Source organism: Carassius carassius, chromosome 47 (genome assembly GCF_963082965.1).
Source record: "Carassius carassius chromosome 47, fCarCar2.1, whole genome shotgun sequence".
Taxonomy (NCBI): Eukaryota; Metazoa; Chordata; class Actinopteri; order Cypriniformes; family Cyprinidae; genus Carassius; species Carassius carassius.
The window spans coordinates 17,514,243-17,526,469 of NC_081801.1; the positions used below are offsets into that span (position 1 = coordinate 17,514,243).

Below are 12,227 nucleotides of genomic sequence, written 5' to 3' on the forward strand. Positions count from 1 at the left end.
AAAAGTGGATCCATTTTAGAAGGGTTTTGTCTCCCTCTCCCTGTCTTAAGACAACAAATCATATTTGGAAAATGGGGAGATGTTTGGCATTATGACACACAATTTGCGAGGAATATGCTGCTGGGTCAGTGACAAACGAGTGTTCAAGATAAAGAATATTTAGTTTAAAAATGAATGTGCAAAGTTCTTAGTAATGTAATCTCTGCATTCACAGCCTTTTTATACCATTTTCAGCAAAAGTGTCTATGAATGATTCTGAACATGTCATGTGGTTAAACCGTAGTGCTAATATTTATGAATTAAAAGAATGAATTAAAATTAAGAATTAAATGTACAACTTTTTTTACACAGTATTTTACCTTGAATATATGAGAATGTACACTACACCGTAATCATTTTCTAAAAACATGAAAACAAAATTAAATCATAAATATGATGTCTTTGAGGAGTTGCAATGCATGATTTTAACCAATTTTGCTTTATAAAAAGTTTATAATAGTTAATTATATTAAGAGACTTATTGACCTTGATACAGTCATGAGGTTCTGCAGGGGTCTCTCTCTCTCTCTCTCTCTCTCTATATATATATATATATATAAAATACATTTTTATTTATTTATTTTTTCCTAAATGTAAGACTGGAGAGAGAGGTGTTGTACTAATGTAAAATATGTGAAAAATGATGTTTTTGTGAGAGCCTGTTCTGGTACACCCCCAAAACATAATAAAGACTTTGTAACAGAGCATAATTTTTTTTAACAAAAAAAGAAAAAGAAAAGAAAATCTCTCTCTGGTAATAGTAATTGATTATGCCACACTACCTACGGTTTCCTTTTCAACAAAGTCTTGTACTTGTAATCAGGCTTTTTTTCTGCAAGATATTATATTCTCTATCATTACCTCTTTGTTGAGGTACCAGAAATGTCAGAAAGCTCTCTACAGATGAAGCAGCTTTATGTTAACTCTTCTAATTCTCAACTAGAATTTGGCATGTTTGTTTTCAGTGATTTTGCTCGCAGCAATCCTTATAAAATTTCTTGTTCAGTCTGTGAGGGCTTAGGAACTCGTGAGCTCCCTTAATAACCCATGGATTTGCATTTGTCCAGAATGCGAGCTTGCTGCATTTGTTTGAGCCGGTGAGGAATGGCCTCAGCTGTTCAGACAGGCACCAGTGAAGTGTTAAGTTGTTATTTTTGGCTTCATTCCTTCTGCTCACCTACACTGCGTTTTGATGCTCTTTTAAAGTGGCTCTTGCCAGCCAGATATATAAGGGGTCTTGGCCCCGAACAGCTGCAATAACCATTCTTTCTGTCTGTGCTCTCACCTGTCACTCCTCAGGATCGATGACGGCACCCAGTGCTGATTTTGTGCACCTCTGATTGCACAAAATCTCTTTATTAGAGAGTGGCCATTAGAGCAGAGAACAATACAGTCTGCTTGAGCCCCTTTGTGTCAGCGTTTTCGGCCGTCTTCTTGGATGGACAGATCGATGTTATGTTGACCCTTTTGGAACATAGCTGGAAAAGCATGTTGGTTCTCTTGCCTCTTTGCCAGGATGACAGACTGCAAGATATGACTTTTTTTTTTTTTTTGGAGGAAGCGGTTGGCAGGATTCCAGAGCTGCCACAGTGTCATTGCCAATCCCTTGGTGGCTCCAATCCAACTGCTCAGATTCAGCACTTTTCCCCTCCCACTGTTGTAATGTGGCCTTGCTAAGATAATGTATCTTTTTGAGATAAAGCGCATGTCTCAGCACTGATATTGATGTGAAGTTTACTCCATTTGTGAGAGCTCCTTGTTCTCATTTTCTCGCATCAGGGACTTCAATGCGTATTGTAGCTCATGCATGAAAGCTCGATTTAAAGAGCTTTCGCAGGACGAGAGTTCTCTGAATGCTCCAGTAAGAACCGAATGGTGGTAGCCGGAGCCGTGGAGCATCAAAACAGGGCAAATACTCCCTGAATTATTCATATATTATATCTCAAAGCACACTGACTCGCTTTTTGGGGGCAGTAACTGGATTTAGATACTCTAAATGATCTCTTAATGCACTCTACAGCTTCAACCAGCCAGTGAACAGCAGTGACTCACCCATGTTTAGTTAGTTGGTTCATCTTCTTATAAGGATGCACTTATGAATATAAAGAGTGTGTGAGAGGAAATATTGAGTCAAAATCAGGGTTAAAATTGAAATTGCAATATTGATAAAAAAAAAACAAAAAAAACAATATATATATATATATATATATATATATATATATATATATATATATATATATATATATATATATATATATATATATATATATATATTAGGGGTGTAACGGTTCACAAAATTCACGGTTCGGTTCGATACAATACACTGGTGTCACGGTTCGGTTCGGTTCGGTACAGTTCGGTACGTTTTAGATAAAGCAAAAAGAAAGAATTAGCAGATAAATTTCCTTGATTTTTATACAAATGTTTTATTTATTAAAACTAACAAAGTATGTTTTTTTTTTACATTGAACAATGATGGAGCTATTCTTTACCCATCTTCTATGGTGTTTTCTTAGCAGCATACTGTATAAAACAAAAACAGCTCCTTATAAAAAAAAAAAAATGAAAATGTTATATTAGTTATGAACAAATACAAAGATGTAACTTTTTATATGGAACTCTATAACTCTTTATATTGAGTGTGTTTTTACTCAATTGGTTCTCTATAGGGCTTATGTTTTTTGGAACAAAGCAGGAATTACGGTCTGTCTGAAATGGGCTCGTGAAGGAATATTGTAACGGGGCTCAATTACATTAAGCATGTTCTTAAAACCTACGTTTTCCACCACAGAGTAAGGTGCTCGCTCACTCAGTACGCGCTGAAGGCTCGTTGCAAAATGGCTAATGCGTTTAACAGACCAGAAATAGAAGATCCTCCAATAACCAACAGGTCTGGTGTTTGGGTGCACTTTGGATTCCCTGTAAGCTATAATGGTGATGATAGAATGAATGGTAAATAGTAAGGTCTCATATCCGTGGCTATAACGTAAATGTAGCCTACCAATCGCCGTGGTGATGTCTTTTGCCCTGTTTGAATCCGTTGGAAATGTCTGTCTAAATGCTGCGGAGATAGTTTGTTGTGTGTATGTTTCTCATTTTTTCCGTCTTGTCCCAAGGTGATGTCGGCGTAAATGAGTTGACATGTTTCAAGTATTCCCGCTGGTGTGTTTTTTTTTTTTTTTTTGTATTCCCGCTGGTGTACCCTAGATGCGACATACCGTTGTTTTTTTATCCACCACTCTCTTGCCATCACCATTATAGCTTACAGGGAATCCAAAGTGCACCCAAACACCAGACCTGTTGGTTATTGGAGGATCTTCTATTTCTGGTCTGTTAAACGCATTGTCCATTTTGCAACGCGCCTTCAGCCTGTATTGCTGAGTGAGCGAGTGCCTGACTGAGTAGCCTAACATAAACATATAAGTTGGTGTTTTTTTCTTCTTCGGGGGTGTCAGGGGCGTTGCCTGTTACGTCGTTTGGGTTATTGGGCTACCTTGTTGAACGCATATCATTATATTTCACAATTTTTTTTATTTTCCAAATATAATTAATTAGTCCAACGAACCGTTCGGTCCATAATGCGTATCGCGTACCGAACCGAAAGCCTCGTACCGAACGGTTCAATACGAATACGCGTATCGTTACACCCCTAATATATATATATATTATTGGTCCTTATTGTCTTAGTATGCAGTCTTAATATGCAGAATAGAATTTGAAACCCCCTATAACGCCCCTATTTAATACACTTTAAATCCATCCTGCCACTTTATAAGAATGAATCCTAGCAAGGCCCGGTTTTCTGCAGAAAACCTGGGTGGTAATCTGTCTGTAACCCACCAGCATGTCCCTTATATTCTCCCCTGCTTGCTCCTGTTATTGCTTTATTAATCAATGTGCTCTGATTTGTTTCGCAGGAATGCCTGCATCGTCTCGAAAGACTCACCTGCAGATCCCGAGCTCAAGCGAGCAGAGACACTTTTGATGAGATTGTGGGAGGACCACACTGTCGACCAGAGGTAGGACTGGAGCAGATCAGGGATTATTACTTTACCAGCTGGAACGTTGTTGTGTGGCTTTGCTATCTCTTGTAATGTGTTTGCACCAGCTGCATGTCTGTCAAAAGACGGATCACTGAGTAAACAAAATTTACAAAGTCCTCAAGTGGTTACATGGTTTCTATTGTCAGTCATTTTCTCATGCCTAATTTGCGACTTATAGGGGCAGTGTGTAATTATTTTAGTTTATACAAAAGAGAAAAGATTATTCACTATACGTTATGTTGTTTTAAATCTGAATGACTGATTTTCTTTTGGTAAACACCGAAGATATTTGTAAGACTGTTTCAGCTTTTTTCTTTTCTCCATAAAATTAAACTCAGAGGGGTCTAAAATAGGGGTGAAATGGATCGCAGTTGATACATGATTCGTACAGACCAGGCCTTACGGTTCAGGGTGCATGTGATTCACATATTAGTTGAAAGTTAAATCATCATAGAGTGAAAGTGCATAATTTGCATGCATTTCTAAATTTGCCAATTTAAACATTGACGTTATTTTTTTACCGGCCAGCACAAACTGGAAAATTAGCTTTGGTGAACTGCTTCGAACTAATAAAACAAACTCCAAACGAACTTCAGTTTAGCCAGATTTTGTTTGAAATGACGGCACACCAGTCCTTTCTTTGACTTCGCTGGAAATGTGTCAGGATGTTTATTTTGCAGGTTTAAATTCATGGCCATGCTCTGTTGTTCGATTAATAAAAAAATGTGTTTTGTTAGTAGGTCTTAAAGGGGAAGTCTGTAGAGGCCTGTTTCAAAGTTCATCTTTGTAATCGAGTTTCGACAGGATTTGATGTAGGGTTGCACGATTAATCGAAATTAAATAAAATCTCAAAGGTGATAAATCGCGATTAGGCAGAAGCTGTGATTGTCATGCGTCTCTTTCAGTGAAGCATTGTTCTGTGATCAGTAAATGCCGCTCACACACGGAAACTCCAGATACACCCAGCAGAAGAAATCAATGAAATCCCTATAGTGGTTGCTGATAAACAGAAGATTTAACTGCTTTCAATGATTCAACCTGACTAATAAAAACACACTTTTTTAGCAGGCCAGGCTAATCTTAGCTGTTTTTTAGCCAACCTTTTTTTTTTTAACCGAATCAACTGGTTTTAACTGGATTAGCATAGAAAAATGCTAACAAAATGCTAGTAACTTTTGTAATCTGTAGGCAATCTCCATCACGTGCTTTGGGGCAGCATTTACTATGCAGCCATAGTTCACTGACAAGCAATGCAAAATTTCAGACGTGCGATTATGAGCGTGATTTTGCATTGCATTTCAGTGGACTATTGTTCTGTGTAGTAAATGCTGCTCCATCTGAAAGCACATGATGGAGATTGACTATTGATTACAGAACCAGCTTTACTGACAAGATGTGCATGACAATTGCATTCGATTAATCGTGCAGCCCTAGTTTTGAAGCATGAAGCATTTCCCTTCTTCATTCAAAGAGAGACAGGAAGGCACATGAGTCACATTGATGGCAGGTTCCAGTATTTCTGATCAGCCAAAGATTTGGAGAAGAGCCCGACTGTATCCCTCACACAGCTCACATTCCTGCCTGTGGGAATGCATGAAAAATAAAACCTTGGATTCCTTAAAGAACTGAAATTCTGCCAGTCTGTTTTTTTTTGTTTTTTTTTTTGCTGCAACCTGTGTTTGGTCATTAAGGTTAAAATGCCTCAAATTGTCACTGCTAAACATTTTCAGATGTTTATCATGGTGTAACATACCTGCACATCCATGACTTCTTACAGCTACTTAGGGCCGGATGTTGATGTGATGCTCATGGTCATCATTGATCTTTACATCAGCTCCTCTTTTGTTTTTCACCCTATGGAAGTGAAGGTGGAAGATGAATTATAAACTTTCATAAATAATTGAAAGCCATCGGCAGAAGTGAATTATTAATAGGTGAAAAAGGAATTGCTCTGCATGTAGAGATGTAACGAGAGTAACATGAGCTTGTCTAAGTTTTATGAAGCACAGATGTGTTATTTCCTCTCATTAATAAAAAAGTGTGATTTTTAATGTTTTTTCAAGAGTTTTCCTGAACACACACCCGCCTTTCATTAGTCGATCAACAATTTAGCCCCGCCCTCAAGGAAAATGGCATTGGTTCTTCCAATGTTAAGTGTGTACAAATGGCTTACTTATATTTGTCTCTGCACATTTCTCTGTTTAACGTTTAAATTAGGAGAATTTTTTTATGTATTGTTCCATTCAGTTAGGTCCTTAAATTTTCTTTACTTGGTCTTAAAGTTTTACATTTACAATCATAAAACCTGCAGAGACCCTGAAAAACAACTTACTGTGCTGTGTGGTTTAGTTGAGGAGCTTTGCCCTCATTTTGTGTTCCATTAATTTCTTAACAAAATTTAAACCGTAGTATGCCCGTTATAGACAATTTGAGATGAAATATATAATAACACAAAAAAAATTATTCACAGGACCTGTTACCACAACTTAAATAAATGCATTGTTCCAATTTAAACATTCTAATTTAATAATTGAATTAAGTTGCATTCTTTTGCAATATAACATTATTTTGTTAAATTCAGTTGACATAATAATGTTGATTATTCCATTAACTTAATATTGTGCGAACTTTAAACTCTGCATTAATTAAATTTCTTTTAAAAATTAAGTTATAGTCACTCAATGAAATTTTGTTATCTTTAAAAATTGGGTAGTAGATTTCTAGTTCCCAGCATGCTTTGCGAAGGACTGGATAAGGAGAGTAAATGTGCTCTTTGTGTTATAATGTGTTTTGTTTTAGTGAAGGGAAAGACATCTTAGAGTTTAATATAACATTTAAAATAGTTTCTGTTGTGTTGATGTTTTGTGGTTACCATTGTGCTGAAGAGTAGACCTCTTGAAGGTTAATACTACATTGATCCTATTAGCAATGACTGCGCTAATGGCAGGGACAAGTAACATCTTACTTGTTCATTAAACATGCATGCTAGATAAGTTACATTTAGCGTGTGCCATGATAGCCGTGTATTTGAACTGAAAAAAAGATAATATGTATTAGTTCCACTTAAAAATGTGTTTGTTGCAAATTATTAAGTTCTTCTAACTCAGTGTAGTTTGTTGGTTGAACATAATTTAATAAGTTGTCATAACTCAAAAAATAGATGCAAACTGTTGCGTTAATTTTTTTGTGGGGCTAACACATTATTTTCATTATCAGATTGAAGCTGTTAATGTTATGGCACTGGTGTACTTCCTCCATAGTTTGCATAAATTAATGTGTTTACTATCCTTACCTGTGCTCTCAGTGATGATTTGACATCACACCTGTCTTATCCAACATAAGAGAAAAAATTAATACAAATTATATGTTTTGCTGTTTACAAACATGCATCAGGATCTAGGCTGCATTTCCCAAAAGTCTCCATAAGCCCAACCAATGGTCTCTATGATCTACTAAGGCCTACAACACGTTTGGGAACTGCAGCCTTGATCTATGCCAGATATCAAGTAGTGGCTTTACTGACTCGATGTGAAATGATTCTGGAATGGCTTGGCAAGGTCTGGAGATTTTCTTCCTTTGTGGAACCTAATTTTACCTAATGAAAACTTAATCGTGAATGAATTCAGGTCTTTTCTGACTTGTGACTAAACACTTGATCCTTAGCTAGAGCTCGACTTGCATGACATGAAACACTGACATCATTTGTGTCTGCTTTGTGTACACTATTACACACCTGTTTTGCAAGTAATACAACAGTGGGAAAAAAAACAACATTTGCATTTTTAGCAGACGTTTTTATACAAAGCGACTTTCAAAATGAGAAATCCAACAAGTGATTTATCTTGAGGTTGTAGCATAAGAAGTGCTGTGATACAGAGTATCATAATTGTTCATAGAGTACAGGCTAGAATAGAGCTGAATGTAAGAATTATAGAAGTGGATAGCTTTTATTGAATTAGTGCATAGTAGGGCTGGGCGATATGGAGCAAAAAATATATCTCGATATAATTTGCTATATCTCGATATACAATATATATCTCGATATCTTTACAGGAAAAATAACCCCCGAAAAACTACTGCAAAAACAGATATACCAAATATTACATGTTTAGGGCCCTATGAAACGTTTTATTTTTTCTTCACCATATGTTTTATTGTTACCTAATTCTGTGTTTTAGCATAAGCAATTATTTAAATGCATTAAACAACTTAATTAGTTTTAAAAAAAAATCTTAAAATAGCCTTATGTGAAATGTTTTTTTCCCTTCAGAAATTCTGTGTATTTACATTTTTTTAAGCAAACTTTATTTTTGGGGGATTTACTATTAAAAATAAAACATGGAAGAAATGTTGTGTGATTATTCCTTAAAAAATCCATATCGTGTTTAAAAAATATCTCAATATATTTTAAATATTGAGATATCGCCCACCCCTAGTGCGTAGTATAGAAATTGTATAGAAATATATACACATGCTACCATACAAAAATTTGGGGTGAGAATAAAAAAAAAACTAATTATCACTTTTATGCATCAAGAACACATTGAATTCTAAATTGAAATACATTTTTGTTATTACAAAAGATGTATATTTCAAATAAATTACGTTTATTTGAACTTTCAGCATTGATTATAAGAAATGTTATTTGAGCACCAAATCAGCATATTAGAATGATTTCTGAAGGATCATGTGACATTGAAAACTGGAGTAATGATGATGATAAAATCATATTTGCAGTCAATGGAATAAATTACATTTGAAAATATATTCATAGAGAAAAAAGTTATTTTAAGATGTAATAATATTTCACAGTATTACTGTTTTACTGTATTTAGATCAAATAAATGCAGTCTTTGTGAGCTGAAGAGAAATCTTTCGAAAACAGACATTAAAAAAATGTCAGACTTAACAGTAGTGTGTGCACATATAGTTTTAGTGCATCAACAAGATACAGTCAAGTGGTCATGAAAAGGATCACTCTTTAGATGTTTCTTGGTAATTTTTAAGGTAGGATTGGGTGGTTTGTATATAGAAGCAGAAGAAGAAAAATAATTGGATTAATCATAATTATATACCCATAGTGTCTGTGCAAACAAACAGTGGGCATAGTGCAAAGAACCTGCACTAACAGATGGAATCCACGCAGCACCAGCTGTGGTTTTAACAACAATTTTAGTAGATAAGCATATAAACAACCACAAAGTGTTCTTTTAACACCCATTCTTTTGCACTCATGTAAATGCGGTTAATTATTCACCCAAGATCATTTGCACTAGACAATGGCAGTGCCAAGAGCACTAGACTTGTGCAGTCCTTGTCCTTTGTGTGAGTGTTTTTAAATGTAAATGCAAACCTACAACTGTTGCGGCAGGCGCCTGGATCATGTCTATGAATACTAATGAAACAGCTTTTTGAGCAAATTCACCGTGATGCTTTAACATGGTTTACTATGGAAGTAAAATAATGACTTATGTCTTTGAAACAAAAAAGCATGCTGAATAGCACTAACTGCAAAATAATGCATTGCATTAACAGTACTTGCATTTTAATGCCTTGTATTTCCAGGGCTTGCATCTTTTGGTCCTGAAATTGTAATATAGTTGTTCATTTAAGCTGTGAATATTTCAATTGAAAATATTTCACACACTTTTTCACAATTAAAAAATCAATAATTCATATTCACATTCCAGAATTCACTTCCAAAATATTAAATCGGTTAAAAAGTACGATGTTTAATATTCGACAGGCAAATTTCGGTCCATTTTATTTCACTTTCCAAATTCGCTTCCACAAATTCAGTGGTTAAAATTCGGCAGATAATTCGCCCTTTCACATCCGGGAGCTGCAGGAATAGCAGTAGAGCACAGAGGCATGATCTCCAACTGCTGTCAGTCGCTCACCAGCAGGTGGTGCAAGTGGCTTCTGATGAAGACCAAAGCAACAGGTGGATTAAGTAATACAGTTACAAAAACTGATCTGCAGAAATTAAGCAAGCGCTAAGCAGAAGTTTTGATTATCGGGGCATGTGGAAAAGCTGATTGTGCGTATGTTTATTTCAACATCTTTGCTGTTACCAAGTAAGCAGCATTCAAAGGAGATTATAATGGTGTTTTACCCAACGCTGAATTACAGAACTAACATTACATCTAAGGAAGACACATATTGCTTTCGGTTGTTTAGTTTCCGTAACTTTGTGTCATGGCTTGTGCGTCGCTGTGCTGTAATACTGGGGATCCCCTCACGTCACACTCCAGGATTCCCCAATGACGAGTAACGCTTCTCAATCAATTAATACTGTGATATAAGACCTCAGATCTCAGAATACATTTTATTGATGATTATGCAAACTATATACAGGCAAGCAAATGGGGTCAAAAAGAATCCAATGCGCTGCATTTTCTTTATAATTGATTTCCATTACCACTGATCTATAAAGTCGACAGTCACACAAAGATATCAATACCATGATTAGTTTTAACAATATGCAACCAATTTATATTAACATAAAAAAATGAGTTAAAAACAATCTAGGTATATTCTGAAAATTTAAACCGCACCCAAGGGACCATCTGACAATTCCACTGACTGGGTTAAAAGGTCCAATGTGTTTTAATGAAAATTTTAAATAACACAGTCAAATGCTTAATCTTGTATTTCTCATAGTGATTTTCTACAGGTGAGATTTTGCCAATACTTCCCTTCATATGTTTACAGTATACAATTATTTACATATTAAAGATCCCTGGAAAGGGTTTTCATGTTCAAACAGTTGTAGTACATCGCTAGTAGGGCTGCAACTAACGATTATTTTGATAATCGATTAATCTGTCGATTATTTTTTCGATTAATCGGTTTATGTACTTATATTTTAGTTTTTTTCCATTTTTTCCCCAAGTAAATTATTAATAAATGGTCTTTATCATTCAGCATAGATTTAAGAGATTTTAACCATTTTGCACTGTCATATCCTCATCAAAAATATACCTGGAGTTGTTTTATTGTGTTAGTAATCCTTTGTCGAACTCTTCTGCAATCAGAACACTGACCCATACTCTAGCAAATTTCACAAGGAGATTTCAAATAATGTTTTCACCATGGCAGTCCTTAGACCTCCTAAAGTAGTTTAACATCCCGAACAAAGCTTATTAAGGAATCTTTCAGAACATATTTTCACGAAGAATAAGGATAAAACAGAATAAAATTGCAGTGCATTGTTTTTATTATTTACTGGGGAAAAGCTTTATAGCTTTTGCTGTGAAATTGTAAACAATCCTTCAAAAAAAGTGCCAATGGCATGAAACCTGAATGGAACTCACAATTTAAAGTAAAATCCATCAGAAGGTTGTCCAGAAAAAAAAATAGGACACACACAAAAAACCTGCTGTGTGAAAAAGAGCAGTGAATAATACTTAGAAAAAAAAGTGCATTTCAAATATCTACATTTACCTCTCTCATTCAGTCATAATTAGGCTGCACGACTGAATTTTGAACTGGTAAACGACAAACTGATCACAGAACATGTTTGTAAAGCTTTAAATGTTAACTGTTAAAAAGCAATGTTATCAGCTTTTATGACTAAACATTTGCAAACAACATTGTACTGGAGAATCTGCACAAATGAAAGTCTTAGGGGCCGTTCACAAATCGCGCCTAAAAACGCGTGGAAAACGCTAGGTGCACCGCTAGGCGCACCGCTTTCTCCTTCTTTCCAAAGCGCTCGCGCAGAAGCGCCCCTGAGGCGTCTGCCTTTGCTAAGCAACCATGACGTGCTCTCTCCTTGAAGACGCGGAAATTTCAGCAAAGGATAAATGGATTTGCAGCTCAAAAAATCGCTTGCAGTAGCTCTGCTACTAAATTTATTTCAAAATGGAAATCCATATACAACTATGATCAGCTGTTCCTTTCATCTTGACTGAGCTTTTAACGTTGTTACGGGAAAGGATGAAGCTGATTGGTTAGTTCTTGTCACATGACCCGCGGTGCGGTTGCTGCATTCTGAAAAGTTGAAATGTTTTTAACGCGGTGCGGTGTTGGAAATAACGAACTTGAGCGCGCAAAAGACGCGATATGTGAACGTCCCCTTAAACAGTGCAGTAGTGCAGAGTTTACAGGTTACTCTTCTTTTTTAAAGGCTCAATGTAAAGT

General features: G+C 35.8%; 1 protein-coding gene across 4 annotated transcripts in view; it reads left to right on the top strand.

Annotated features, from left to right (window-relative positions):
* LOC132130875 (bifunctional heparan sulfate N-deacetylase/N-sulfotransferase 1-like) overlaps positions 1–12,227 on the top strand; it is a 124,528-nt gene that overhangs the window by 23,455 nt on the left and 88,846 nt on the right. For all 4 annotated transcript variants that reach the window (XM_059542719.1, XM_059542720.1, XM_059542721.1 and 1 more), the window contains exon 2: positions 3,957–4,058. The gene's annotated coding sequence lies outside the window, so the exon portion shown is untranslated. The remainder of the gene's footprint in view (positions 1–3,956; positions 4,059–12,227) is intronic.